Source organism: Canis aureus, chromosome 12, assembly GCF_053574225.1.
Source record: "Canis aureus isolate CA01 chromosome 12, VMU_Caureus_v.1.0, whole genome shotgun sequence".
NCBI lineage: Eukaryota > Metazoa > Chordata > Mammalia > Carnivora > Canidae > Canis > Canis aureus.
The window spans coordinates 48,115,557-48,142,398 of record NC_135622.1 but is presented as its reverse complement, the minus strand read 5'-3'; the positions used below and the strand labels follow the sequence as shown (position 1 = coordinate 48,142,398).

General features: G+C 35.6%; 1 long non-coding RNA gene and 1 pseudogene across 18 annotated transcripts in view; both read left to right on the top strand.

Moving 5' to 3' along the window:
* LOC144281157 (uncharacterized) overlaps positions 1-18,565 on the top strand; it is a 70,569-nt gene extending 52,004 nt beyond the window's left edge. For 3 of the 18 annotated variants that reach the window (XR_013349625.1, XR_013349629.1, XR_013349630.1), the window contains exons 7-10: positions 16,644-16,863; positions 17,023-17,163; positions 17,614-17,665; positions 18,305-18,563. This is a non-coding gene — a long non-coding RNA (uncharacterized LOC144281157). Of the gene's footprint in view, positions 1-16,643; positions 16,864-17,022; positions 17,164-17,613; positions 17,666-18,304 lie in introns of all 18 variants that reach the window. The other 15 variants (XR_013349610.1, XR_013349609.1, XR_013349607.1 and 12 more) reach the window with 8 other exon arrangements.
* Positions 7,954-9,554, top strand: LOC144281379 (E3 ubiquitin-protein ligase Mdm2-like; annotated as a pseudogene).
* Positions 18,566-26,842: the final 8,277 nt, after the last annotated feature.

Below are 26,842 nucleotides of genomic sequence, written 5' to 3'. Positions count from 1 at the left end.
TAAATATGTGCCTTTTTCTTCCCTCTTGAGGTAGTCCTTTTTATTGCTTTTACCTGTAACATTTGCCTTTGATGGTTTCTGGATATGTGTTTAGGATCAAAGATGTTCTGTTCTAGGCTTAGTTATCCTGTCTGTGCTTTAACTTAGTTATTTCCCTTTGTTCTCTCTCTCTCTATATATATTGGCTTGTTTTTTCAGTGCTCTCTTCTTAGAGATTCCTTTACTTAGGGTGTCATAATAGTGTTCCTTAAATAAACTTTTTGGCCTCCAGAACTTTTAATGTGTCAGATGGTATCCTATTGTTGGTATTTTGAAAGAGAAATACCACCCCAGAGAAGCTCAATATTCCTGCACAGGTTTTGATGTTTTGTTCTGGTTTTAATGCCCAACAATCAATTAGTCGGTATACATTCCCTAAATCAGATCTCCACTCAAGATAAAAAACATCTATTCATCTGGCTCTGTTGATGGGTAGCAAACCTAAGAAGCTTGTTTTAATAAGTGTCTGCAGGAAATTTAAAATAATTTCCTAACTGTTATTATTCCCTCACTTCCCAGAAATCACAACTGCAGGGATTCCAAGTAGTGTTGTATATCTATGGTGGGGACAGGATGCACACAAATTGCATGATTATGCTAAATATTTGGAATGAATATGAATATCTATATATAATTGCATAATGTCATCCCTTATTATTTCCTTCTTTTGTTTTATTTTTTTAAGGACACCTTGCTTGCTTTATTAGCTAAGTGAGTTTATTGTCAGCTATATACACTATGTTTTGTGACAATACTTTAAATTATTTGCAGTTTTCATGCTTTACTACACTTTTCAACCACATATAGAATTGACTTCTATGGGCATGCAACATTGCTTTTTTAATGTGCCTTTTCTTCAACTTTAACCCCAGATTTCAAATGAACATTTAAAGCTTGTCATGCAATATAACTATTTCTCTAGGTATTTCTAAAATTTGCTGGTTGAAGGGTGGTGGTACTGCTACAAATATAGACAGACATTAGTATGTATTTGCTTCATTTAAATGCATATATTTAGAACATTATAAAAACAGTATAACCACAGTATAAAATTATGAGAAACTAAAACTAAAAAAAAAAAAAAAAAAAAAAGAGAGAGAGAGAGAGAACCTGGACACCTGGGTGACCCAGCAGTTGAGCGTCTGCTCTGCCTTCAGCTCAGGGCATGGTTCCAGGGTCTGGGATCGAGTCCCCTATTGGGCTTCCTATGAGGAGCCTGCTTCTCCCTCTGCCTATGTCCCTGCTTCTCTCTGTGTGTCTCTCATGAATAAATAAATAAAATCTTTAAAAAAGAAAAAAGAGAACTATATTTTCTTAATATAATCATACTACCTTAATAGAAACACCACTTTCATTTCAAATCCTACATTTCTGTTTTTGAGAGGCTTATGGTGTTCCTGCACACTCAGAACTTGTTAGACCCTGGGAATATAAAGAAGAAATGCAATAGTGTTTGAGCTTAAAAGGGATCCCAAGGGAGATGGCAGTCTCCTACAAAGCCTATGAAGAGACTATTTTAGAGAGTAATGCCTAAGACTCTGGGATAAAATGATTAGGAGAACCATAGGTTTTCATGAAAAGAGGCAGAAAAAGATCCTGAGGAAAGGGTATTCCCCAGTTTTATCTTAAGGGATAAATTGGGCTAACTCAAGACAGGAAGCATAGGAAGGTCATTTTAGGAAAAAGAAATACCATGAGTCAAGGCACATGCCACAGTTTCATTTGGGATACTATAAGAAATTCACTGTTGCAGAAATGTAACTTAAGTGGTAGGAAATACTAGAAATCAAACTCTTAGCCAATTGTAGGCTAGTCTGTGCATCATGCTTTGAAGATAGTTTTTTATTACTTTAAAGATTTTATTTACTTATTCATGAGAGACACAGAAAGAGGGAGAAAGAGAGAGAGGCAGAGACACAGGCAGAGGGAGAAGCAGGCTCCATGCAGGGAGCACAATGTAGGACTCGATCCTGGGTCTCCAGGATCAGGCCCTAGGCTGAAGGTGGTGCTAAACCGCTGAGCCACCTGGGCTGCCCCTGAACATAGTTTTAATCAAGAAACATGTATGTATAGAACTGTTATGCATTCATTTTATATACATGTATGTTTATACCATGTTGCATTTAACATACAATCAGGTGACTATGTTTTACTTAATTATTATTAAATATTACATATTATTAAATAGTATAAATTTCTGTATAAATATTGTTAAATATTGCTAAGTAGATAATATAATATTATGGCTATTGCTTGAATTAATACCATTAATTCTAGATTTTGTTTTTGTTTTTGTTTTTTTTCCTATAGCCTGAGTCATTCTTTTAGAGTATGTTCCTAGGCCTGCAGGTACTCTAACAAAATGAAAACACCTCTATGATTCTTGATAGATATTAGAAATCACTTAATAAAAAATTGTTTTACTGATTTAAGCTCCCACCTATATACAGGTTTGAATGTATAAATTTCCCAACAGCTACTTTCAACTCTGGTGATTTTTTTCCCCCTTAAGTTTCACTAATTTATTTGGCAGATTATTTCTTAGTCTTTAGTATCAGATCCTTGTGATACAATAAGAATTATTCTCATGTCTTAATGATGTTATGAGGATTAATTTAAGTAATGAATGAAAATTGCAGAGCACACTGGCACATACAAGTGTTCGATAAATTATAGCTATCATGTTATTATCTCTCTGACTAATAAAAACTATCTTGATCTATTTTTTCTCCTCCTGGATCTATTGGAGAATTAATAACTTAATGAATACTTAATGTTCATGTTAGAAAGCATTTTTACTTTTTATTAGTGATTGACTACCAGCACACAAAGCACACAACTGTGATGAGGTACAAAAAGTAATGTGATAATTTCAGATCTCTAAAAAAATGTCAGTCCATGTAGATACTAGTTTGATACAATTTAGTAAAATTCCATAGGTTCAAATTAAGAAAAAACTTAAATAAGGTAGCCCAATGAACTCACCACATTCTAGGTGAGGAAAATGACTATTAGGTCTATTTCTTATATCTAAGAGCTTCTCTTGTACTAGAAACTGTTCAAAAGTGGAAGTGCATTGTCTTAAAGACAAAATCTATTAAAGAAGAAGAATAGGGGAGGAAGGAGTATGGAAATAAATGTGTCCTTCTCAGATAGTAAGAGATTAAACTTTAAGCACCCCTATAGATTTTAATGTTGCCAAAAAATGTCAGGCTGAGGCATAAAAACAAAACAATAAATAAACACATTGGTGTTATTTATCACAGTGGTACATTTTGTTTCCTTTCCTAAGTCAATCTATTTATTTATTTTTTAATGAGGACTATTAACTTATAACTTATTTATAATAAAATTCTCCTTTTTTAGCTGTTTCTCTCAAGTAATCTATCCATTTAACCTGACTTATCAAATTTATAGTCATAATGTTGTTTATAATGTTCCTTTATACTTTGAATGTCTGTAGTACCTGAGGTAATGTTCCCTCTTCTTTCTTAATATTGATAATTTATGACTTTGCTTTTTTTTTTCTTAATCAGTTTGGCCAGAGTTTGTTTTTCTTTTTTTAAGATTTTATTTATTATTTGTTCGTTTGTTTGTTTGAAAAAGAAAGTATGCGTGCACACAAGAAGGGATGTGGGGCAGAGGAAGAAGAAACAGCAGCAGACTCCCCACTAAGCAGGTAGCCTGATGCTCAACTGCAGGACCCCAAGTTCATGACATGAGTAGAAGGCAGATGCTTAACCAACTGAGCCAACAGCAGCCTCATTTTAGCCAGAGTTTTATCAGTTTTATTATTGATATTTTCAAAGGACTGGTTTTGGTGTTCTTGATTTTCTCTCTTTTACATTTTCAATTTCACTGATTATTTCTACCTATTTTCTTTTTTTTCTTTTTCTTTCACATTTAATATGCCCCCTTTTTTCATTTGTGGGAAAATGGTTTTTTAATTTTTTTAATTTAAATTCAATTTAGTTAACATAGAGTATATTATTAATTTCCTGAGTAGACTCTAGTGTTTTATTAGTTGCATAAGACACTCAGTGCTCATTACATCAAGTGCCCTCTTAACACCCATCATTCAATTACCACATGCCCCTACTCACCTCCCTTCCAGCAGCCTTCAGTCTATTTCCTATAGTTAGGAATGAATCTTATGGTTTTCCTTTCTCTCTGTTTTTGTCTTATTTTATTTTTCTTTCCCTTCCTCTATGTTAATCTCTTTTGTTTCTTAAATTCCACATATGATGAAATCGCATGGTATTTGTCTTTCTCTGATGGACTTATTTTGCTCTGGTTCTATACACATCACTGCAAATGGAAAGATTTCATTCTTTTTGATGGGTGAGTAATATTCCATTGCACACATAGACCACTCTTCTTTATCCATTCATCTATGGATGAACAGTAGGGTTGCTGGAGTAGCCATCCTTATATGAGACAGACTAGATTTTATTTTATTTTTCATTTTCCTCATTTTTTAAAGAGTTATTTGAGAGAAAGAGCAGAGCAAGAGAGAAATGAACAGAGGGTAAGTACAGAGGGAGAGGAAGAAGATGACTCCCCAAGACTCCCCACTGAACATCAACCCCAACATGAGCTAGATCCCAGGACCCTGAGACCATGAGCTGTGCCAAAGGCAGATGTTTAACCAACTGAGCCATCCAAGTACTGCAAGACAAACTTGATTAGACAAACTTAACTATATTTTAAACCAAAGATTGTAATAAGAGATGAAGAAAGACCCTGTACCGTAATAAAGGGGTGTATCCAACAAGAAGATCTAACAATTGTAAATATTTATGCCTATAACCTAGGGACAGTCAAATATATGAATCAACTAGTAACAAACTTAAAGAAACTTATTATGATAATGCAATAACAGTAGGAGACTTTAACACTCCACTCACAGCAATGGACAGATTAAGCAGATCAACAAGGAAACTAGGGCTTTGAATGACACACTGTGCCAGATAGAGTCAAAAGATATATTCAGAACATTTCATCTTATAGCAGCAAAATACATATCCTATTTGAGTGCATATGGAACATTCTCCAGAACAGATCACATACTGTGCCACAAATCAGGTCTCAACTGGTGCAAAAAGATTGAGATCATACCATGCATATTTCACACCACAATGCTATGAAACTTGAGGTCAACCACAAGAAAAAATTTGGAAGGATTACAAATAGAGATTAAAGAACAATTACTAAAGAATGAATGGGTCAACCAGGAAATTAAAGAAGAATTTAAAAATACATGGAAGCAAATGACAATGAAAACAAGACAAGACAGTTCAAAACCTTTGGGATACAGCAAAGATGGTCTTAAGAATGAAATACATAGGGAACCCTGGGTGGCACAGCAGTTTAGCGCCTGCCTTTGGCCCAGGGCGCGATCCTGGAGACCCGGGATCGAATCCCACGTCGGGCTCCCGGTGCATGGAGCCTGCTTCTCCCTCTGCCTGTGTCTCTGCCTCTCTCTCTCTCTCTCTCTCTGTGTGACTATCATAAATAAATAAAAATTTAAATTAAAAAAAAAAGAATGAAATACATAGCAATATAGGCCTTCCCCAAGAAACAAAACAAAACAAAACAAAAAAAGTCTCAAATATACAACCTAACCGTACACCTGAAGAAACTGGAAAAAGAACAGCAAATAAAGCCTAAATCCAGGAGGACAAGAGAAATAATAAAAACTAGAGCAGAAATCAATAATATACAAATCAAATACACACATACACAAAGCTCAGTAGAATACATCCAAAAAACTAGGAGCTGATTCTTTGAAAGAATTAACTAGTTTGATAAATGCTTAGCCAGACTTATCTAATGCTATAGCTTTTTAAACACTTCTTAAGCTGCAACACATAAAAGTTGATATATATTCATTTTAATTTAATTCAGAATATTTCCTAATTCCATTTTTGTTTTCTTTTTGACATAGAGTTTATTCAGAAGAGTATTTTTAAATTTCCAAGTATTTGAGTATTTTTCAATTATTTTCTATTGATTTCTAGTTTTCTTCCATTGTGGTCTGAACATTGTGCAATGTTCATTCTAGAATTTTTTGTGATTCTTGTGGTCTATATTAGTAAATAGTGTGTGTGCAATTAAAAAAAAGGAATTCAGTTGGGTTTCTCCCTTTGCCCTATGAAGGTAAATTAGTTGATAGTGTTGTTCAGGTCTTATATTCTTACTTGTTTTATCAAATACTAAAAATTATCCAGCCATAACTATGGATTTTAGACTAGTCATTTTTAAAATACCATGTATAGTGTCACTGATTCTTAAGGTCTAATAAATCAGCAAATTTTCTTTTATTTATTTAAAGCCATATGGTTCACCAAAATATGTCTGCTGATGCTTAAATTCAATGTAGTTTGGGTCTTAGTCAAAATAAGAAGCACCGGATACTTTTCTCTAAGCAGTACATGGTAACAACTATTTATGTACTCATAAATAATTAAATCAAAGACATATTTTGGTATGTGGGGATTTATCTCTTTTCAACAAATTTTCTAGATATGACTAATCAAAAGGCAACAAACTAGATTTCTTTCTTTTTTAAAGATTTATTTATTTGAGAGAGAATGAGCACACATGTGAGGGAGAGAGAGAATCTCAAGCAGACTCCTCAACTGAGTGCAGAGCCCCATGTGGGGCTTGATCTCATAACCTTGAGATCATGAACTGAGCTGAAATCAAGAGTCAGGCACTCAACTGACTGAGCCACACACGTACCCCAAAATTTCTTCCGACATTAAGATCCTAGGTAATGGTGTCTAGAAAATTCCCATTTTAAGGTTCAGTTGCATCAGTTGTAGAAGAGAGAAGGGGAAACTAAATGAGATTTTAAGAATCTTTACTTTCTATGACATAACTCTCATCAAAATCAGCATACTTATTTTATTTATATTTGTTTGACTCAATATGTGTTTTTGAGGACCTACCACTTTTCTTCTATGAGGTAATTTACTAAATTGAGCCTTACTCAGTCTGTTATAAAATAATACAGTAACCACAGCCCTGCCTATGTTCTGGGAAGTTGTAATGAATGAGATGAATAGGTCAAGAGTTGTACACAACCAAATTGATATTATCCTAATGATTATTATTAAGCAAAAACACTCACGTGCTAGTGAAAAGTGTCTACCTCTGAACCACACACACACACACACACACACACACACACACACACACAACCACTTCTGCCCCAGAAGCTTAATTATACCTGTACTATCACTTGTATGTCTTTGAATGATCTTATATTGTTTCTAACTCAACATTTCATGATCTTTCTTTCCCTAGGCAGCTAATTAAATCAGCAACTGAACTCGTCAGTTCATACTAAGGCAATCAGGAATTTCTATTTCTTTTCAACTAGTTCCCTCACATAATTGCACAGTTCCTTTTCTAGAATCTTGAAGAAGCAAGATGGAATGGGTTTAATGAGTTATTTTCAGAGCCACAAACAAGACTGACTCCTTGAGACTTAGACCAAATGGTATCCATCTGAATGGAAGATGGTTTGATTGGTTGAAAATGAGCTAGTTGATGTCCTAATGTGGCTTTTGATAAATTCACGCCAATGATTCTGAATTTGTGCCATCTACTTTAAAAAGAAACCTAACTTGTGAAGCATTATTTCTTATTTTTCTTCCAGAGAGGATTAGTGGAGAGAAAATTAAGTTCCCTCATCTAAGTTAGTACCTCAGGGAACTATTCACCTATCAATGTATGGGAGAGTTTCAGCCTGTAACTTACCCAATTTCATTAGCATTAATGGGAGTTTTGTGTGAAATCCTGTGTGAATCATTGCTTTAGGAGATCTGTAAGAGTTGTTTGATTACTTTTATTTTGTAATGGCTCTATTCTCCAGCTCAAACTTTTAACTTGTTAGGCTTGCAAAAGATGCTACATTTTGAAAGGAATCAAACTTGGACTTCTGAAGGTAATTAAATCAGAGGAGCATCACATGGAATCATTCACCACTGTGAATATTAGATGCTTGCTGCATATAGGTTCCCAGATGTTCTACTGAATTGCTGTCTATAATGTTTGGGGACTCACATTTGAGTTTTTAGCATTCATTTAATTATTTTTAATATGAAAAAATAAAAATATGTTTTAATAACATGTACTCATTTAATATCCTTACTTAAAATATCCCTCTATTTTCCACTCATTGCTGGGCCATGAATTCTGCACCCATTTGGATGATCCTTCAAGCACCCATCCTGCCCTTGTGTTTCCTCGGCTTCTACTTTCCAGTGATTTTTATATAAGATGAAAAACGAATTTGTGTCCAAACCTGGGAAATTTTGAAAATGAAAGGGGGACCTGGTGGGACTACATGGCCTGGGAGCACAGGCATAAATAAATGCCCTGGAGGTGCACTAGGGGACCTCAGAAGCCTCAGTGATGGGGAGAAAGATAGAGCAAGAAGCCCAGCTGGTGGGCAGCCCTCACTCTTCTGATCAAGGTCTTGGTGCTTTCACTGCCGGGGCCTCCTCCTCTGGACCTACTGTCCTCCCACACATACAAGCCTGGGATAAAAGAATATTCTGGTGAATTCAAAAGAAGAAGAGATGACTTCTGACTAGATGAAAATTCAGATGAATTACCTGGTGAATGAAAAAGAAAGCACCAGAAATCTGATAGTATTTCCTTTTCTTTGATGAAAGCTTCACTTTATGTATAATAAGGGAGATATATTGTGAAGAAGCAGTAGCAAAGAATCCAGAGACTCCAGCAAATCCAGACCTTGATGCTGGTGTAAGTGAACATTCGGATGGTGGGATCAAGATTCAGGTTTAGATTACTTTGCTGTAGAATTTGAAGTTGAGTCTTGATTCAGAAGATTATAGTCTTAGTGAAGAAGAATAACTCTCAGAGGAAGATGATGAAGTATATCAAGGCAAATCATGCAGGAGAGAATGATATAGATTCACTTGAAGAAGATTCTGAAACTTTCTCAGCAGACTACTGGAAGTATAATTTATGAAATGAAATGAATCCTCCCCTTCCACCTCACTGCAACAGATGGTGGGCAATTGGTGAGAACTGGCTTCATAAAGAGAAAGAGAAAATATCTGTAAAAGCCAACTAGAAAAGTCAACACAAGTAGAAGAGGGCTTTGATGTTCTGATTGTAGAAACAAACAAACAAACAAAGCAAACAAACAAACCCACAAAGAACTACAGTAGATGATTCTAAAAAGTCATATGGTGAAGAAAATGATGATCACACAAACCTCCCAGTTCTAAGCACTATTCTCAGACATCAACTTCTAATTGCATCACATAGCAGCCAAGAAGATGTCAAGGAGTTTGAGTGTTAAAAAAACATGAGACAAAGAAGAAAATATGGAACCTAGTTTTGTCCTTAATGCCACTGATTCTCATGTGATTTGCCAAGGTTGACCTAAAAATAATCACATTGTCCATTGCAATATAGGACATCTTATGGCATGTTTTACATGTGCAAAGAAGCTCAAAAAATATGCAAGATGAGTAAGTCCTGGAGATCTGTTGTACAACATAGTGCATACAGTTAACACGGAATTAGGTACTTAAAATACTTTGGGGATTGATGTCGCGTCAAGTGTTCTTACACACTCAAACACACACAAAAAGAACACAAGGAAACTGAGGTGATAGATATGTTTAGGATCTTGATTGTGGTGATATCATAGGTGTATGCTTATGTCCAAACTTATCAAAATGTATACAATACAATAATGTAATTTTTTGTAGTTTATATCTATTATACCTTGATAAAGCTTAAAAGAAGAGAGAAGCAAGCCTTACCCAGTATGAAGACAACTAATTCAAATGACTGTGATATCTCTCTTAGTTGACCTGTCCATTAAAGTATAAATATACATTTCTAACAGTATATCCCTAAACATTTAAACGAACATGAAAGGTATCCTGTTTTTATATATGTCAAAGCAAGAATCTTAGTTCATCTATATTTCTTCTCATCAGTGTAATTTATCTACTGGGGTTGGTGCTGAATATTTACTTCCTTTTAGGAAAAATGTAAGTTCTGTTTATATTTTACATTTGGGTTTTGATGTAATTTGGATTGGATATACTGCTCATCCTTTATTCCTGTTCCTTATATTTTAAATCTTATCCACTTTCTCTAAAATGAGAAGTACTTAATTTTATTTTTACATAAGTAGGGCATTTAAATGTAACTTATTTAGTACTTTTCATGTAAGAAGAAAAAAGTTTGTGTGAAAGATTTAATATTAAAAATTTAAATACCCTTTAATCTTGCAATTCTTAGTTTCCCTCCTCTTTCAGAGCCTCTTAAAATACTTTTTCCAGATAAAAAATAAATTGGTAGTTATATTTGGTGCCATGTAATTAAAGTGTACTTCTTCTCCAGCCACTTTGGTATATAAGGGATTAGTGGTTAAGATGTTGTCACTTAAGAAGTCTTTGGTAATAGGCATCATTTATCCATTAGACAGAACTTTTTAAGGCTCCATAGTGGTCCCAGGGGGATATAGATTGGGATATCATACACTTCCCAGCACCTGATTTCAGGATTTGGCAAAACCAATTGTTTCTCCTAAATTGATACACAAATCTAAGACACTTTGAAGTATATTCTTGGTCTGGCTTACATAGTGTCCAGTAGTTTCCTAGATTTCAGAACACTGTTTATGGAAAGTTCTAGAAACCAATGAATTCAGAAAGATAAATTTAGAAATCTGATAGAAAAAAATGTTCATTTTAAAACTAGCTAGAAAGGTTATAACTTTTTTTCTAAATTATCCAGAAATTCTGTGTCACATTTCTTCAAGAAAGACAGGGTCAAAACATAGGATTCTAAAATATCTCTCAAACCATGTATATTAATTTCTTGATTCATGTTTAAATATGAATCTTATTTGAAGCAAAATACTGTGAATAACTAGTTTGATTTAGGGTCTTGATACCTTTCTTTTGTGATAGTTGTGCAGACTTGGATGAGGGCAATAAAATCAACTGAATTGCAAGTTTAGAATACAGCTGAGGAGTCATTTTGCACAACTTTGAGTGCCAGTCACTAACAGTGTATTGTTATAAACTTCAGAAAACACACACACATACACACACACACACACACACACAGCTTACTCATGGATGCATATGTAAGCAAGAAACAAAGGGATTAGTACATCAGCCAAAGAGTGGTCCTCACATACAGCAAAACTTCATTAGTTTAGGATTTATAACACATCAACTAGAACTAAGTAGAACTCATCTTTTTTGAGGATAGTCAGTGGCATAAATGAGATTATCAACAATGTGTATCTAGGGTGTATGTCTGTAGTGATTATGCTATTTATAAAACATTCATATCTATGTGCAGTTGGAATTTCTGCACACCTATGGATCACTAACATAGTCTTCATTTTTCACATTTTTCAGGTTTAGTGTATTTATTAATTTACAAATAATTTATTAAGTGTTTGGTTATGGAAAAAAATGAAAGCAGAATCATTAATGGTTATGTAAGGACAACAAGGATAAAATGAGTGACCTCATCTTTGACTCAAACCTTCTGAAATATATATTCACACAGATACATACCTGATCTGTAATTCCTAGAAAAGTTCTGCTTATAAACACCCTAGTTTGGTTTGGGTTTTGTTTTCACACCTGTTTATCCACCCTCCTAGCTCTCCAATTAGTTTTATTCCAACTTGCTTTTTATCTGACCATGATCTCCACACTTATATCCTTTCTACTTTCCATGATCTATTTATACCCTATTTCACTCCGACCCACTACCTTCTCCGTGTAGATTTCAATGATACTTCCCTAACCAAATGCGAGTAGGGACACTGTTCAGAGAAAAATGGACCTCACAAAGTGCTGTTCCTTTAAGTGTGATTTTCTCTAGCATCAAATGGGCACCAACAGAGTCTGACAACCCTGTTGTCTCAGTAAACTTTCTCTCACCATCACTCTGCTAGCTATTTTAAATCTTCATCTTCCTACTTGGAGCTGATAATTCTCTTATTTCAGAACAAACAAGTGCCATTAAAATTAGAAATCTGTTAATGTCAAACCCATAACGGTAAATGTGCCTGAACACTTATTTTTATCTTTTACACATACCACAGCTTAAGAGAGACCTTCCCCTTTTGAAAGATTAATTCATTTGCCAGAGTTCTCAAATCTATAGCCTGCTACCTCCTAAGAGACCTGGCTACATTGATTTTTCCCTCTTTCTGCAGTGACTTCAAAGAAAACAATTAGTTGACATTGGTTGAGAGGATGTGGACCCACATTCACAGGTGAAGAGAAGACAACTTAGAGAAATGTCCAAAATCATGCTGCTTGAGAACGGAAGGGCTTGAATTAAGACTGACATGTATGATACCACAGAGAGAGGGAATATTTGCTATCGTATATTGACCGCATCCCATAATCATTTAAACATCTTCAGGTCTCTCTCATCCTCATCAAATTCCATGTAGCAATCCTAGAATAACTGTCTATTCTTACTGTCTCTAATTTTCACATCTCCTATTTGTTCATCAACTCACAACAATCTGGCTTTGCCTTCTCTGTGATCGTCTATCAACTCTTTGTTGCTAAGATCACTTCTCTTTTCTGAGTCTTCTTCATATTTGATATTTTTAATCACTCAATGTTTTTAAAAAATGCTCTTTCCCTGAATTCTAGGACATCACGTGTTGTGGCTTTCTTTCTGTGTCTCAGGATACTTTTTGTTTTACTTTCCTTCATGTACTATTATTTCCTTAAATGGTTCTCACTGACTGTTAGAGGATTCAGTTCTTAGTCACTTCATCTATTACAAGGATTTGGATGAAGACCTGTTTGCTGATGCTTCCCAGAAGTTGCAAGGAAGCTCTGTTAGAACCCTATTCACTACCATCACCTTTACCCTCTCATGTACACCTATAGCTTTAGAGTCTTTTCTCTTCACAACCTAAAGGTGTGGTGCAGACTTCATAGTGAACTAGTCATTGGTGATGTGGCTAAGGAAATACTTTGACTACCATGGTCCTTTGGTTCTTCACCATGTAGCTAGGTTAGCTAGGTTTTCTCACACCCACTCCAGATAGCAGATCCTTTACTCCCAACTGTGTTACTTCCTAATCTCCTTTGTTATTGGTGTGAAGGTCAACACTATTGTCATCTGCAGCCTTTTTCTGCATTTAGTCCCTCACAGATGTCCAGACAATAGTTCGAATTCTCAATCTGAGTTACCAATCTGTAGGCTACAGAGAAGGAGTGATAGTTCCCAATTTTATAGAAACAATAAGGTGGGACTTGTAAATAATAATATTAGGAGTTTTTTTGGTGGAGACTGAAGCCTGTGGCTCCTCTAACTTGCAGAGGTGGATACTGATCTCTTGTTGGCATTCTTGGCTCTTACACATTTTAGATGTGTAAACATCAGTGACTGTGCAACAAAGGCATTCTCACAGGTAAATCAGCAATGAGTGGTGCCAATGCAGAGATACATCAGTTTATTTAGGGATCAGAACTGGTCTGGTACCCCTGCCGCCCCACAGAATATCCCTCTTTCTCTGCTTAATGGCAAGCAGAGAACAGGTATATAGGGTTGTAAGCAAGTGCCAGAATATGCCATTAGCAAAGTGCTGGCAAGTTCTTGGACTGCTCTTGCCTAAAGGAAATTTAATTTTCTTTGAAGATAGGGTCTTGGGTAGAGTGTACTTCTGTTTAATTAAATATCTTTGTCCATTGTTTGCCCACCCATTATCCTTTTATGTCCCATTACACTATTTTAGTCACTACAGAACAGAGATAGGGAGGAGGGAAGAAAGAGAGTGCTAAAGTGGAAGATTAAAGCCAGGAGTGAGTGTCACAGGGAATCTCACACAGACCTCTGTGCATATCTATATCACTGCATAGATCATTGTTTACTTTTCAGTATCCCCATTTAGAGAGTAAGATCTTCAGAATAAAAGGAACATTCTTTTATTACTCTAAATGAACTATAGTGCCTAACCCAGCACTGTCCATCAATGCTTATAAGTAAACCTTTGCAACAACCAAAGAATTTGTTTTCTCAGAAAATAACAGCAACAATTTTTATCAGAGCCCATTAAAGGTTGAAGTTTTATTGTTACTTCTGGATGAATTTCACATATGAATCTTTTCATGCAATGGTAATACCCTACTAAAATTTTAGACTTTCATTGTTCCATTGTTACCAAAATGTTTGTCAAAGAAACAGGAAAGGTAAAATACAAGTCAGGTCCATCATAGTACTTTTGTATCCCACACATAGGGTATAAATTTCTGGACTAGTCTGATAGCACAATGTAACACTTAAACCCTGACACAACAAATTCAACCCCATGGTTAAGAGTCAGCTATAAGATTGGTCATAATAATACCTGATAGAATCTTTCCAGGTTCTCTCCTTTCTACTTACTCTTATATCTATCTTTATACACACACATATACAAGTGCACATATATGTATATACACAAAAACTTATCTACACATGTGTATATATACACATATAAACTTATGTTATATGTACATATATGTTATAAATACTATATATACACATACCTTTTTTTATTTGGATTTATATATTAGAAAATAAAATTCACCTTGAGAATGAATTTTAGTTTGGCAAAATGCAGTAAGATTGCCTTTAAATACCCACAATTTTAATCTAAGGAGTCTATATCCAGTAATTTATTCTAAAGTTATTGAGAAATGCATACAAAATTTTAAGTATGTGTTTAGTAGTATTATTTTCAATAGAAAAAAAATTGACAGACACACACTTAATAACCATCTACTATTTAACTAAATATATCCATTTTGTCAAATATTACTCAGTTCTTCCTAGAAATCAGATTTCAAAAGAATATTGAATGGTGCAATAAAATATCCATAAAGTAATTTTTTTTAAAGATTTCATCCATTTATTCATGAGACACACACACGAGAGAGAGAGAGAGAGAGAGAGAGAGAGAGAGATAGGCAGAAGGAGAAACAGGCTTCATGCAGGGAGCCCAATGTGGGACTTGATCCCAGGATGCCAGGATCATGCCCTGGGCTGAATGCAGTTGCTAACCTGCTGAGCCACCCCATAAAGTAATTTTAAGTGGAAAAAAGTAGTATATAAAATTATTACACATAATGGTGACGTTTTAGGCATTTTATATATATTTTTTGCCCTGCTTCTAATATTTGTCCATTTTGTCCAATCTTTTTCACTGTTTCTGTCCTAAAAGATGTTTTATTTTTATGGTCAGAAACATAAAGAGGTTGTTAAAAGAAGATTCCCTAATGGTTAAAATCAGAAACAATTAATAGAATGGGATCTAATAGAGTTTAATACAAACGTCTGTGTTTAGATACACATATATGAGAAGACAAAAAAACATTTAATAAATATTCATGATCTTAATGAGTCAAGATCAATTTTAGGCAACAGTTTGCAGTGTCTCCAGACAAGACAAATGCAGTCTGTGAATAATTTTAATATTTCTATTAGGAAAACTGAAAGTGAGAACCTCTCTTTCTTGGACCCCATATTTGGAATACTGTGCTTATTTCCAAAGATCACATTTCAAGAGGCTCAACAACCTGTAAACTAGTGTGACCAGAATTACAAATGGCTTCCATGTGGCATGACAGTCTCCTGCAGACTAGTAGTGCTAGCAGGGGCATCTGTTTTGGTTCAATATAAAGGCATATTTCTTAAGATCAAGACTATACAAAAAAAATGGAATAAGTTTTCCCATGACATCATTATGTTATTTTCACAAGCAATTGGGAGAGCATTTGAGTGGTCCCTTTGACATGAGCCCTGTTCCACAAATAAAGTAGATTAACTCCACCCACTCTCCCTCCAAATGTGCAGAATCCTGAGATGTATATGACAGAACAATCTGGGTGTTTTCAGGATGAAGGCTTTTTTTTTTTTTTTTTTTCATTATAAGGATTCCTTCCCCATTAATAAAATGTTGAAAAATGTCACAGAAAAGGGGATGAGTATGAATCACAGAACTACTTTTGTAATGTAGCATGTTTTAAGAATATTCAAGCAGATGTACATAGAAACAGTTTGCCAAGTTATTTTACAATAATATTATAAAATATTTTTTCTCAATGAACACGCTTATGGCTATCAACCTAAGAAAATCCTGTTGGAATGTATGTGTTCAAACCTGTCTTCAGAAACTACTTAATATGTCGATAATTACTTATGAGTCTATTTAATGTCTGGTTTTGAATTGCTTTTTCTGTGATTCACAAAAAAAGTACAAGTATGCCAGATGGCAATGCATAAAATGAGAATAATTTAATGCTTTTGCTTAACAAAGTACTGTAACTTGGCTTACTGTGAGAATAAAAATTTATTTTTAGGATGTCAACCTTCACATCTAAATGTATGCCTGTGTGCATGCACACACATATATACATATATATGTTTGTGTGTGTGTATTATAAGACTACAGGGATTTTTCATATCTGTATATTGTTTAGTTACTCAGGCATTTTGTGTATTCATCAACAGAATTTAATGGGCACATACTTTTCAGTGACTTTTCTTTATGATATGTTTATTCCTTACAGGATAGGGATATGAGGATGGATCTGATAAAAAAGAATTAAAAAGTATCTGCATTAAGACCCTATTCAACAAATGCATATGGCTATTAACCAAAGTCAATATAATAAATGCAGGAAGGAAAACACATTCAAACCCTTCAATTGAAGCTATGTGGGCTGCACAATTATAAAGCATATTTACTAATAAAGTGAAACCTGAGATTATACAGCATGAACGTGCTAGGTAATTATGAGTTAATGCAACAAAATATATAATTTTGCTTATCCCTGATCAGTAGGGGGTTTAAGGTAATAGATACATTGTTAATGAAATAAGTGGAAAACACTGGGCAAAAACAAGAGTCCTAATTAATAATATGCTCTTTGCTATTTCCTGTTGCAGATTGTAGCCAATGTTCTATATTCAGCTGTAATCTAAACATACCCATATGAATTCCAACTGAAAGCAGGAAAATGTCTTCGAAGTATCCTCTATTTCCAATGCATTGCCAAATTCTCTCTTCTAATTTTTCATTTCATAAAGGTAAAAATAATCTCAGAAAGTTATCTTTAGTGCTTCTCCACAAAACCTGCATTTTATCTCTGCAACATCTCTGATCTCATCTAAAATTGTAAAAACTGAAGTTATCTTCCTTCAGTTTCAAGCAAATTAACTTGTCCTCTTTTATCCCCATCTCCACCTTAACTTCTTGCTGCCAATTGGTGAACATGGGCCATTCCAAACCATACCAAATCATTTTACTTTCCTCTGGATTTCATTATAAAGTATTTTTTAATTACTAAAAAGCCTTTAATGCTTGCATGTCCTAGGTAGACCTCAAAGGCATCTATTATTTTCAGAGTCCCTCTATCTTCCAAAGCACAGCCTTGCTACTTGGCCTGTAGTCTGCACTTCCCAGAGTTCCATATGGTTAGTTTAGGGCTCCTCCATTAAATTGGTCAGAGCTCAACTTTACCTCTCTGCTTATTCAAGTATACAGAGCTAACCATCCTTGGATTCTCAATCAACATGAAATAGCTAACCAGTAAGTAAATTTCCCAACACTGAAGTCAGAGGTGGGTCAACAACCAAAGTAATGATATTTTTTGATTAACTGAATTGATGGCTGAATAACAATCCTGTAGTAAAGTGGTTTTAATCCATCCAAGGGAACCAAAAACAGTAATGAGGATGTTCCACAGCCTTATAAGCATTGGAGGTCATGTCTCTACTACAAAATGCCAGGGATAAAATGAGTATCTGTTTAACTGCCCTTGAGTCCCTAGGATTCTGGAGTCCCCACAGAAAGAATAAGCACACTGATACCTACTTGGCATTTGAAGTCACAATGCCAATCTGTCACCATCCTGTAAGCAATATATAAATTCAGTCTGCAGCTGCAAAAGAACTCCTGTCTTCTGTGCCCTATTCATTTATTTGAAAAGAAAATAACAACCTTACTCTCTACCCTTTATGGGTATGGTGACTGCTGTCCTTGCAATTGATTAAGCTCCATTTGTTTACATAATATTAAGGAGTATTTCAGGCACCAATCTTTCAAGTTGCCAACAAAAAACACATTGTTTTCAGCTTTTTAAAACATAATTAATCTGTAGACTTCTGTGCTAGGTTAACTCAATTGATTTTTTTTTTTTCCTGTCCCCCCTCCCTTGTCACTTGACAGCTTGAAACTGGGCTTGGAAAAGCTCATTTGCATTCGTGCAGCAAGGCTGGAGAATAAACCAAGCAAATGCGTCTATTTGTGTACTTCAATATATGACTGTGCTTGCTTCAATCAAGACTTATTTTCAGTATCATGGCCAACAAAAGCATTAAACGAGTTTTCTCCAACATGAGTGATAAGCTGTAGGATGTATTTCTTTAAAGGATTTTTTTTTCTGTGACGCTTATGGAATGCAATAAAAAACAGAAGCAAGAGTGCAAATCTCACTAGAAATTCATAACACTACCTTGCCATTTGACTCTTTCTCCTTGTTTCCTGACATGTTAAGTACCTTCATTATAGTTTAGGTTGTACCTGATTATAAGTTTAAAAGATTACAGATATTTCAAAAGGAATTATTTTAAAAAATCAGTATTTCACATTGAACTTTACTGATTTTATTCTCAACCTAAGATTGTCATTTCACATACTGATCTCTTCTGGGAGTTGATGCTGGTATTGCCTTCTAAGAGTGAAAAACATCTAAAGCCTATTTTTTCAGGCATTACTATTGTTTCAACATAATCTCTTCTGGGTATTTTTTTTTTTTTCAAATTCTTCCCCCATGAAAATACTTGGTGCAGTTTCATTTAAATTATTTCTTCCTTAACTATTCCCTGCCAGAGACCAAACATTTGGCTGAACCCAATTATTTTTCTGACTATAAACCCATATGGTTTTCATCTATAAAATGGAAAGCTGTACCTGTATGTGAGAGAAAGAAAGAGGGTTTAGGGGAGGAGGACAGGGGAAGATAAGGGAAGCGAAGAGGAGACAGGGAGACAGAGGGAAAGATCTGTGTGTTACTGGAAAGTGAAAGAAAAGAAAATCATGTTCCTTGTGTTCCTCATAATGCTATAGTAGAGTGTGAATGACGGAGGTGATGTTCTCAGTCATTTCAGCTATCACATTCTTCTTTTCACAACCTAATCTCCTTCATCTGAAAGAGAAATATATTTTTAGCCACCTCTCTGGGACCAAGTCATTGATTTATGAATATAAGGTGAAGGACTTCATGAATTTTTTCCTGACCTCCATCTGTCATTTTCTCAGTCATATCTATTTTAAGAAATATAAAACAAATTGTCCTAATGGGGCACATTATCACCTTGATATATCACACAGGAAGAATTTCCTCTGCTTCTTATCACACTCATACAGAAAATTAGCTTTACACTGCCCTAAGCTGATTTTCTGTCTATTCTTTATTATTTTATACTGATAATGATATACATTACTCAAATGCTGATTCATTCTGAATATTTTCACCAGAGATTGGAGTAAGTCCCTTCAAGTCTTTTGTAGATAAGGACAGAAACCAGAGGCAATTGTTCCTGCAATTGAGAATTCTTGGAATATTAATCCACCAAAGCTGACCAATGGATCATTGCAGTGACTGCCAACTTTTCCTCCTATGAGTTCACTTTCTAACAATACTACCAGTTATGTCTTTGACAGACATCAAACCTGTTAAGCCTCAAGCCTTATCCAAAATAAGCTTAAAAAACAATCGCTTCATCATTAGGGAAATGCAAATCAAAACTACAATGAGATACTATCTCACATCCATTAGGATGACTATTATTTAAAAATAATAATACAGAAACAAACAAGTGGTGGTGAAAATGTGGAGAGAAATTAGAACCCTTGCATACTGTTGAGGGGAATGCAAAGTGGTGCAGTTGCTATGGAAAACAAAGTATGACAGTTCTTCAAAAAATTAAAAATATAATTATGATATGATCCTCCAATTCCATTTCCATCTATATACTCCAAAAAATTGAAAATAGGATTTGTACACTCATGTTTGTAGCAGCACTATTTATAATAGTTACAACATGGAAACAATCCAAGTTTCTATTGACAGGTGAATAGATAAGTAAAATGTAGCATATACAAACAAGGGAGTATTATTTAGCCTTAAAAAGGAAGGAAACTCTGACATATGCTACAACATGGATGAGCTTTAAGAACATTATGCTAAGTGAAATAAACCAGTCTCCCTCCCTCTCTTTCTCTCTCTCTCTTTCTATCACACATGAGGTCATCAGAGCGTCATATCAGAGAGAGAATGTAGAATGTTGTTTCTCAGGGACTGGGGAGAAACAATGGAGGGAGTTTATTGTTTAACGGGAACAGAATTGTAGCTTTACAAGATGGAGAGAGTTCTAGGGATGGGTGGTGGTGAGGGTTACACACTATGCACATATATGATACACTGAATTGCATGCTTAAAAATTGTTAAGATGATAAATTTTATGTTTGCATATTTTTTGCATTTTAAAAAACGGGAAAAAATATCATCACTCAGATTTTAAAAGAAATATAGTTAGGTAAAATAAAATCTTTAAAAAATTCTTTTAAAAACCCCAGAAATACAGTTAGGAACCAAGAGAATAAAATTTGATGCCTATCTGGATGAAACTCCATGTAGTCTCATTTTATTGCTGTTTGTGACTACATGTAGAAATATTCTTCTCCACACATTAACACATTCTCTCACACATGCGCACATGCACGCACACACACACTCTATACTACTACAAAGAAAGTCTAGATAGAGTAAAATATAAGACTATGAGGAGAGATAATTCATCCTCTTGGTTACATGCAGAGTAGGCATAAGTCAATATATTCTAAAAGAATAAATCAGAAACTGACGCACAAATAATATCCATTTTACAGCCAAGATACAATATGTTTCAGGTAGTCTGATGTTAAAATAGTACATTTTCCTTGTAAGGTATTGTAAACCTTCCTTGTGTGGTCCTGGAGGCCCTGATAATATACTTCAGAATGGGGGGAAAACACCTTAATTCACATGCAGAGACATAGAGCTCTCCTTGGGAGTTGGTATTGTCACTAGGGCAAAAATAAATGACAGTACATGAAACAGGCTTCATCTAAATGAGGCTCACTAATAAGGAAGTTAGCAACAAGAGTTTCATTAATAAAATCATGATGTACAAATAATTACATCTCTTGCCTTTGATCATAGTTGAGCATTTTGTTTTATTCTGACTCCTACACTTGAAGAACATTGAGACAAAATGAAATTTTATTAGAGGACGGTAATCTAGAGGATGAAATATCTAGAATCCAAATTAGGAATAACTAAGAGCTATTGGTATGGTAACTGTTTAGCTTGAATACATAAGAAAGACACTGTATAATTTTGCATATCTGACACACTACCTTAAAAATATACCTTCATATTGTGTAGCTTTGGATAGTAAAAGTAGGTCAAATGGAATAATGTTGAAATATGTTAGAGTTTACATCTTTTTTAAAAAGATGTATTTATTTGAGAAAGAGAGAAAGAGAGAGAGATTGGGACGGGGGACAGGCAGAGGGACAAAGTGTCTTAAGTAGGCTCTGTGCTCAGCTTGATCTCAGGACTCTGAGATCATGACCTGAGTGAAAACCAAGAGTCAGACACTTAACCAACTGTGTGATCTAGGCACCCTTGAGTTTATATCATTTTTGAAAAGTTTTATGACAATTAATGCTATTCAGTTACACAACATGACCCTTCTGAGGCATGAGTCTCCTTGTCACTGGAAGAATTCAAGTGTGATGGTCATCCATGAGGAACAGAATCAAAGGGAATCCCTGCATTGGTAGAAGTTGGGATATGAGATCTCAAATATATTTCTAGTCCCAATATTTTAAGCTTCTAGTAAATTGGATACCTTGAAAACTTACACATATCCCTTTGAAAGTACTCAGATCACTTTTAATATTAAAGAATAAAGAAAGTCACTTAAAGGATGCTCAAACATGGTAATGATCATTAGATTGAGCCCATACCATATTAGGACAGAACAAAACCCAGTTTTAAACAAATTTTGTAGCGATGCCTGGGTGGTTTAGCAGTTGAGCATCTGCTTTTGGCTCAGGGTGTGATCCCAGGTCTGGGATCGAGTCCTGCATCAGGATCCTTGCAGAGAGCCTGCTTCTCCCTCTGCCTGTGTCTCTGCCTCTCTCTCTCTCTCTGTCTCTCATGAATAAATAAATGAAATCTTTAAAAATAATAAAAAATAATAAAACATTAAAAAAATTTTAGAAATACAGAACAGGCCAGTTATGTGAAAGTCATTATGGTGAGTGCTGAAGTTAACACAAAAATAATAATGATCTGGTCAGACATGACTCTAAAGCATGCACACACAAAAAAAGAGAAAGAAATGGATAAATTACACCTTACTAAAATTAAAGAAAAAATGTTTGAGCATCAGAAAACATCCAGAGAGTGAAAAGACAACTTTTAGAATGGGAGTAAACGTTGGCAAATCATATATCTGATGAAGATCTAATATCCAGGATCATAAAACACTCTTACAACTAAACAAGAGAGACAAAAAAGTTTTAAAAAATGGGCTGAGTGAGTGAATGGGTGACGGGCACTGGGTGTTATTCTGTATGTTAGTAAATTGAACACCAATAAAAAATAAATTAAAAAAAAAAATGGGCTGAGTACCAGAATTGACACTTCTCCAAAGAAGATACACAAAGGCTCAATAAACACATGAAAAGATACTCAACATCAGTAGTCATTATGAAAATGTAAATCAAAACCACAGTGAGATACCATTTTCTTCCCACTAGAATGGCTGGAATCAAAAAAAAAAAAAAAAGGAAAATAAATATTGGCAATTGGAGGAAATGGAGAAAATGAAACTATTGTTCATTGCTGGTAGAATGCAAAATGGTTTGACTATTTCTGAAAAGAGGTTGTTGGTTCTTCAAAAAGTTGAAGATAGAATTACTGTATGACTCCTATAATTCTACCTCTAGGTGTATACCCAAAATAATTGAAAATAGGAGCTCAAACAAATATACATTCATGCACGTTCACAATGTAGCACTATTCACAATAATGAAGCCAAAAGGTAAAAACAACCCCAAAGGTCACCAGTGGAGGAAAGAATAAAGAAATTGTTATATACACAAAATGGAATGTTTTTTAGCCATAAAAAGAAATGAAGTACTGATACATATGAGAGCATGGATGAACTTTCAATATATAAGGTCACACATACTGTATGATTTTGTTCGTATTGAATATTCATTACAGGGCAGAGGGGCGGGGTGGGGGGGACTCAGCGGTTTAGTACCACCTTCAGACCAGGGTGTGATCCTGGGGACCAGGGAACAAGTCCCGCATCAGGCTCCCTGCATGGAGCCTGCTTCTCCCTCTGCCTGTGTCTCTGCCTCTCTTCTCTCTCTCTCTTTCTCTCTGTGTCTCATGAATAAATAAAAAAAAATCTTTAAAAAATATATTCATTATAGATAAAGCCATGAAGAAAGAATACAGATTATTGCTTGCCACAAGCTGGAGGTGGGGGATATGGGGAGAAACTCCTTAATATGTAAGGGGTTTTACTTTGGAGTGATGGAAATGTTTTGGAACTAGATGAGATAATGACTGCATAACGCTGTAACATCCAGTACAATATTGTACTAAATGCCAGTTAGTTGTTCATTTTTAAATAATAAATTTTTTTGTGAATTTCACATAAATAAATAATTTTTTAAAATGATATTATATTCTGGAGGGGATGGTAGAGATGAGTTCAATCTTTAAATACCTAAAAGAGTCAAGTGTGGTGGTCCTTCGCCTATCTTTATTTAAATCAAAAATCTGGCTCCTTCAGAAACTGGACGGCTCCTGGAGAATGTATTCCAAGCCAGACTTAATCAAGCACTTAGCCCAGCAACAGCTGCGGCACTCAGTGTGTTATCGTTGCTACAACAGATTGATAAGGTCTCAGGTACATGGGATGTGGCCACTGGTTTGGCAAATGTGTTCTTTTCCATTCAAATTAGAAAACAAAATCAGAAATAGTTTGCATTCATGTAGGACAGACAACAATATTTATTCATGATCATGCCTCAGGACTATGTTAAGTCTCTCATCCTCTGTCAGGAATCCTAAAAGATCTGGGCCACCTGGACATCTCAAAGTATGCTGCAATGTTCCACGACACCAAAACATCATGCTGAGTTGGCAAGGTGAGAAAGAAGTGGCTAGTCTTCTATAGGACTTGGTGAGATATGTGCATCCCAGGAAAGGAGAAATAAACCCTGCAAAGACTCAGGGGCTGGACACTTTAGTGGAATGTGGGGGATTCTAGTGTTAGGAGACTGTCATGATATTCCTTTCAAAGTAAAACACAAATTTCTGCAGCTTGCATCTTCCATCACAAGGAAGGAAACACATGCCTGCTAGACCCTTTTGGGTCTACAGGTAACACATTCATTCCTAAGAATAATTACCAGGAAACATGAAAGACTGTTAGGGTTTTGGCATAGGAAAGGACCCTATAGCAGGTCCAAACCATAGTGTCATCAGTGCTGCCAGCTGGGCCACACAATGCAGCAAAAACTATGGTATTAGAAGTGTCAGTGAGAAGAAGGATGCAATATGGACCTTATGGTAAGATCTGTTGCAGAATCACAATGTGGGTCCCAGGAATTCTGGGGCCATGTTATCTACAAGAGAATTTTCAGTCCTTTAAGAAATATATATCTTTTGCTATCTTACTGATGGAGCACTTGAACATGGGACACAAAGTGACAATGCCTTTGGAATTTCCCATTATGAACTGGGTTTTGTCAGGCCCACTAAGCAGTAGGCCTAGAAGCAGCTGTTCATAATATAATAGAAATGTGCACTTGGGAATGAATCTGAGCAGGGCCGGAGGGCACAAGTTACACCCATGAACATATTCTAGACCTTTTATCATCTGAACAATTGCACCAGTGCCCCTCTATCAACTTGTACCAATGACCATATGGGGTTCCTATGCAACCAGCTGAAGGAGGAAGGAAGTAATTGGGCTTAGTTTTATGAATAGTTTGAGTTGGTATATGAGTACAAACTGAAAATAAGCAATGACTGCAGATCAATATTCAGGGGTGGTCAGGAAAGATGGCCAAAAGGGATAATTTCCAAAATGGGCTAAACTATGAGCAGTTAACCTACTTACCTTTTTTTGTGGAAGGAGAAATGACCCAAAGTGACAGTCAAAGACTTTGGAGGAAAAGAACTGGAATATTGGAGACATCTTCTGGGTAAAGGCATATGGAGGTCATAGAGACGTAGGCACAAAATGTAATTCTTTTGTTAACTCCCATAGGAGAACATAAAGTATAGGAGAAGCACTTGCCTGAACAACAATAGACAATGTGACTGAGCCAGTTATCCTTAGCTGTCCTTTGTCATCGGCCATCCACAACTAGTATGATGAGCACATAAGTGGAGTGGTCATGGTGACAGACCCAGGGGCTTTAAGTGGGCCCAATAGCACAGACTCCCACTTATCAAGGCAGATCTATTGATACCTCTGAATTTCCAATTTATCAGTAACAGAGATCAACAATTGAATACCCAGTATAGCACCATTCCTCGAGGACATGAACTGGCTAAGCTGTGACAAGTTGATTACATTGAGTTCCTCCTATCCTGAAAAGACCATCTGTTCAACCTCACAGGGATAATAAATAAATTGTGAATATGGGCATTCTTCTCCTGCCCACATAACAACAGTTACAGCCAGCACTATCTGGGGGCTAACAGAATGCCTGATCCTAGGCATGAACTTCTCTACATATAGCATCCCATCAGATTGGAGACTGATGTTAAGTGATGGATGAAGAAGGTGCTAGAGTGGCCAATGCCTGTGAGATTCATTGGTTATATTATATACTATGCCATCAGGAGGCTTCTGGCCTTTTATAGAACATAAGAATGACCTCCTAAAGGTGAAACTAAAATGCCAGCTCAGAGTGAACTGTCTGAAAGGAGTAAGCACGACTCTTCACAGCACAATGCATTTGTCAAATGTCTCTCTGTCTAGTGGTGTGTCCCCAGTAGGAAAGATACATGTGTTCAGAAACCAAGGGGTAGAAGCCTGGATGGCCCCATTCACCATCGTTCCAAATTATTCATTGAGGGACCTTATGATTTCTGTTCCTATAACTCTAGGCCCTTTAGGATTAGAGATCCTGGTCCCCAAAGGTGCACATTCTTGCTAAGATACACAGCTAAGAATCCTACTGAACTATAATTATACCACCTACCAGGGCACTTTGGACTCTGTGTCCAGGGAAAAGCTAGAAATAAAGGAATCACTATATTTGTAGGAATAATTGGCCTTGATCATCAGGATGAGATAAGGCTCCATTTATATCATATGGGGCAAGGAGAAATACCTGTGGAACTTGGACACCTCCTGGTATTTTCCTCCTACAATTAAGTGTATAGGACTATGTGCAGTAATCCAGAACTGAAAAGGAAATGACTATGAAAGCTTTGGATTTCCAGAAGCGAAGGTTTGGATCATACCACCAGGCAAGCCACCAAGACCTGATGAGTTGGGTAGCTGAGGGTGGAGGAGTTTCAGAATGGAGAGTGGAGCATCAGTTACAGTTTGGGATCATCTGCAGCAATGGGGCCTCTAGGTTATCCCATTAACCCTGTTCTTCTCATTTTCC